The following is a 5,322-nucleotide window of genomic DNA, read 5'->3' on the forward strand; positions in this document are numbered from 1 at the left end:
CCAATTACTCTATGATGAAAGTTGTGGCGGACTACGTCTGCTGGAAAGGTATGCAAGCTTCAGAGATCCATTTATGGATTGAAGCAAGCATCTAGGAGTTGGAACATTCGTTTTGATGAAGTGGTCAAAGGGGTTTGACTTCACCAAGAACGAAGAAGAGTCTTGTGTTTACAAGAAGGTTAGTGGGAGCTCTGTAGTATTTCTAATCTTATATGTGGATGACATATTACTGATTGGAAATAACATTCCTATGCTTGAGTCCGTAAAGACTTCACTGAAAAATAGTTTTTCGATGAAGGACTTAGGGGAAGCGGCATATATTCTGTGTATTAAGATCTATAGAGATAGATCGAGAAGGCTTATAGGTTTGAGCCAAGATACTTATATTGACAAAGTGTTGAAGCGGTTCAGCATGGAAGAGGCAAAGAAAGGGTTCTTGCCTATGTCACATGGCATACATCTCAGCAAGACTCAGTGTCCTTCGACTGCTGATGAGCGGGATCGCATGAGTAGAGTACCATATGCCTCGGCTATTGGATCTATCATGTATGCAATGATAAGTACTCGCCCAGATGTTTCATATGCGCTAAGTATGACAAGTAGACATCAATCTGATCCAGGTGAGAGTCACTGGACAGCGGTGAAAAACATTCTTAAGTACTTGAGAAGGACTAAAGATATGTTCCTCGTCTATGGAGGTCAGGAGGAGCTCGTTGTAACAGGTTACACCGATGCTAGTTTCCAAACCGACAGAGACGATTCAAAGTCACAATCAGGATTTGTGTTCACGCTAAATGGTGGTGCTGTTAGTTGGAAGAGTTCCAAGCAGGAGACGGTGGCCGATTCTACGACAGAAGCCGAGTACATCGCGGCTTCGGAAGCCGCGAAGGAAGGTGTTTGGATAAGGAATTTCCTCATTGAGCTTGGTGTGTTCCCGAATGCGTCCAGCCCATTGAATCTCTACTGTGATAATAATGGGGCAATTGCGCAAGCAAAGGAGCCAAGGAACCACCAGAAGAACAAACACGTAATGCGGCGATTTCATCTCATTCGAGACTTCGTTAACCGGGGTGAGATCAAGATATGCAAAATACACACGGATCTGAACATTTCTGATCCGTTGACAAAACCACTCCCGCAGGCTAAGCATGATGCGCATGTAAGAGCTATGGGTATTAGGTACCTTCTAGATTGACTCTAGTGCAAGTGGGAGACTGTTGGAGGTATGCCTTAGAGGCAATCATAGAGATGATGATATTCCATTTGTATCCATGATTTGTATATTGTGTTCATTGAATATCCATTAAAGGCTACTTGAATTGATTAGCAATTATGTGAATTGTATGTGAAACTCTTTACTTGTATGGTTATTCTAAAGTTGTCCCTAGTCGGAGTTCATGTGAGGACACACATGAATATTAGACTAGCACATGTATTAGTTGATGACTATGTTTCACAAGTCATGGACATGGAGATGTTGAACTAATAATGTGGACACATGTGGAGACATGTGTTAGGACTGACCCAACACGAGAAGTAGTTCTCTCTTTAAACAACATATACGCTTTGTCCTTAGACCTGAGATTGTCGCATGTACTCTAGATGTGGATTGACCTACTTAGGGGCTATCAAACGCTACGCCGTAACAGGGTAGTTATAAAGGTAGCTTTCGGGTTTGTCAAGAAGCATGCTATGAGACATGGTCAATCAAGATGGGATTTGCCCCTCTCTGATTGAGAGTGATATCTCTGGGCCCCTCGAGTGATCGGATCAGAAAATGCATGGCCATGCTACGTACGGTTAAGAGTTAACCTACAAAGGGATTCCGAATCACAGGATCGACAAAGAGCGGTCGGCTTGAAGCTAGACCAAATATCGTGAGGCAAAGGGAATAGCATGTATATTATGTTGTGATGGTTCGTCTGATATGATCTTCGTATGCGTATAGGAGTTGGCACGTCTTGCTAGAGGCCGCTACCGACTATTGGGCCGAGTAGGAGTACTCGGGCCATGTCTATACGTATCCGAACCCAAAGGGTCGCACACTTAAGGGGCTGGAAGCCCAATTCGGATTTGATCCGAGTTGGATTAGGTTTAGGAGTACTAATGGGCCTCGGATCCAGAGGCCCATCAGGAACCCCTATAAATAGTGGGGTGGGGGCGCCCTAGGGTTGGACACCTTTTGGCTGAACACACCTGCCGCGCTTCCCACGCCCTCGCTTGTTGCAACTCGCGGATCTAGCAGTCCGGCTTGCGACGCTTCCTCTCTGCACGTGTGGATAGCTTGGAGGTGTTGCGCCTGCAGCACTTGGACGAGCCATCGACGAGCCGCCGACGAGCCACGACGAGCCGACGACGAGCCGCGGCACCGGAGGCGATCTTGCTGTGCACGTGGACGAGCTGCTGAGGAGCCGCTGGACGTGATCGACTACGTACGACTACGTTGTTCGACTACGTACGACTACGTGATCGTCTTCACTGCACCGACGCATATCTACATCTTCCGCACCAGTAGTGCGTCGAGTGGTAATCCCGTGATCCTTATACGGCAGTTCTTCCTGGTTATACGCGGTAGAAATTTTGATTTGCGCTAGCGTAGCCTACCTCGTCTCCTAACACGTCCTAGCAGGGTGGGAGGGATCTGCTCATGACTCTCTTGTTTTACAAGATGCCCTTTCTCGTCCTAATGGCCTGAAAATACCTCAAGGTATTTAGACATTGCCCACTTCCACTATCTGACAAGGCCTATAAAGTTCTCTTGCTATGGACCAGTCCACTGTTAATGTTCCAAGTGACAGTGATGAAAGTGAGGGTGTGAAGGAATTGGAGAACTATCAAATGACAGAAGATGGAGGGAATGACTCTGACACTATTGCTCGAAACAGTCCAACTACTGAAGGCACTTGTTCTGGTAGGAAGCGCAAGCGTGTCCATCCAAGGAATCCATCCAAGGAAAAGACAAGCCGTGGCAGCCTGAATGACAAGGTTTCAGATAGTATTGTGCGGCTGGCAGACTTTCTTGCTTGTGGTAATCCAGCTGCACCTGTCCAGAATGTCAAAAATGATGAGCCATCAGATCCTAATGCTTTGCTTTGGAAGCGTATAGAAGATCTCACCATCACAGCAAAGGACAAAATTGGCATTGCAGCCTATCTCTCAAATCCTAACCAAGAAATCTTCCGAGGTTTCCTTAAGACTGCAATGTAACAACTTTCCAAGCTTGGGTTATAGATTTTATAGGCCGCAAATATGGTGATGCTGATGGTTTCGGCTCTGTTTGATCATGCATGCAGGTGTGAGTGGAATTTTGGCAGCAACACCCTGCTGTAGGTGACAATGGACACCTTAATATATATATATATATATATATATATATATATATATATGTATGTATGTATGTATGTATATATATATATCACTAAGTTATAGCAGACTTAGCTTTTGTAACTACGATGGATGCTACTTGCAGGTGAACTGGTGTAGTACCAAGTATACATTTTGTGTTAGATGCTAATGGTATGGGCTGGTGGGATAGGATGCCACCCAAGTGTATATTTTGTGTTCTGGATGTTGCTTGTAAGCAGTTAACTGATTTAGCATATATTTATTGAAATGGCTATTTCTAGAAAATGGAATGATCTATTATATAATGGCTGATTCATAAGACGAATTTCTGGTGTATGTTGAAATGAATACTTGTATGTTAATTTGGAGAAAGAATGGGGTAATCTCACCGAATGAGTTGGGAAGGTGACCTTTATATAGCATCAAACCAAGTGGCTGCAACCTTGCCCGACCAAAGTTTGGCAACCAATTTGGCATTCAACCAAGCACACTTAAGTAGCCCTACCAAATTTTGGCATTGTTCTTTAGCCATAAACCAAACACCTCAAACTCTACCGAATTTTGTCCGAGCCCCAACTTTGGCTATGGCCAAATTTTGGCCTGGCAGCTTGGGGTCAGCATCCAAACATACCCCAATTGCCTGCCCCTAGTTTCGAACTTTCGAGTTTTGACGAGCGCCCATAGAGAGGCGCGTTCAGTATGCATGGCCCAAACAATTTTCTTTCTGTAAGGTGGATGACCCAAGCAGTTCTTAGCCCGCTTGGCCTAGCCTCATGCATGTCTCTCTCTCACACGCAAAACGACCAACCAACTGCTTCGTGGCCCACTTGGAGGCAGGCCGAAATGCGGTCCACTTCGGCACTCGGCTGCCCGCCGACCCCGAGCTCATCCGGTCACACACCTCCTCTCAAAAAAAAAATCTGATCACATACCTGTTCGGTGCGTAAACAAACACAAGGCTGTGAACGTGAATCTCCCACCTCCTCTCCGGCCGTACGCGAAATACGTACACGAGTGGCCGAGCGGGTAGATAGCACACTCCTTCCTCGTCGGCAACCTCACCCGTGAGGTGCGGACGTACCATCCCCGCGAGTGGTTGGATACTCTTTGCTGGCTGGGTGATGCGTTTCGCCGTGAGACAATCGAGGGCAGTGGAGGATGACGTGGTCATGAGATCACCACGGTTCACAAGATAATCTATAGGCTCGAGCTCGAGTACAGGGCATGGAGTAGGAGTTTGGTTTCACGAACTGATTAGGTTTAATAGATTCGTTTTGCGAATTAGCCTTTATCTACGCAATTGATTTTATAATTAGTTCATATTTAATTTTTCTAATTAGTATCTAAGTATTCGATGTAACATGACTAAACTTTTAGTCGTGAAACCAAATATCGTATAGCTATGAGTTGTGCGGGTAGCCAAAGTCCGAAGAGTGATCAGCAGTGTGATGATGATTGCCACCCCCTAGGCTGCTAGGCAAAAGACCCCAGAGCTTGGCGATGCTCGTAGCCCAGTAGCTAGCCTTCCTCGGCGGGCGACAAGGCAGGCCACGGCCATCCCCTACCGCCCTACGCGTGCACCTCGATTGACCTACCCTATCCGTATCCTACACGTTTTTCTTCTTCCGGCTAACGGACTAAGCTTAGGGCCTGTTTTCTTCCACTGGCTAAACTTTAGCACCCGTCACATCGAATGTTTAGATATTAATTAGGAGTATTAAACGTAGACTATTTATAAAACCCATTACATAAGACGAATCTAAACGGCGAGACGAATCTATTAAGCCTAATTAGTCCATGATTTGACAATATGTTGCTACAGTAAATATTTGCTAATGATGGATTAATTAGGCTTAATTAGGCTTAATAGATTCGTCTCGCCATTTAGATTCCACTTATGTAATTGGTTTTGTAAATAGTCTACGTTTACTACTCCTAATTAGTATCTAAACATTCGATGTGACACGTGCTAAAAAT

The sequence above is a fragment of the Setaria italica genome, chromosome IV, assembly GCF_000263155.2.
Source record: "Setaria italica strain Yugu1 chromosome IV, Setaria_italica_v2.0, whole genome shotgun sequence".
Taxonomy (NCBI): Eukaryota; Viridiplantae; Streptophyta; class Magnoliopsida; order Poales; family Poaceae; genus Setaria; species Setaria italica.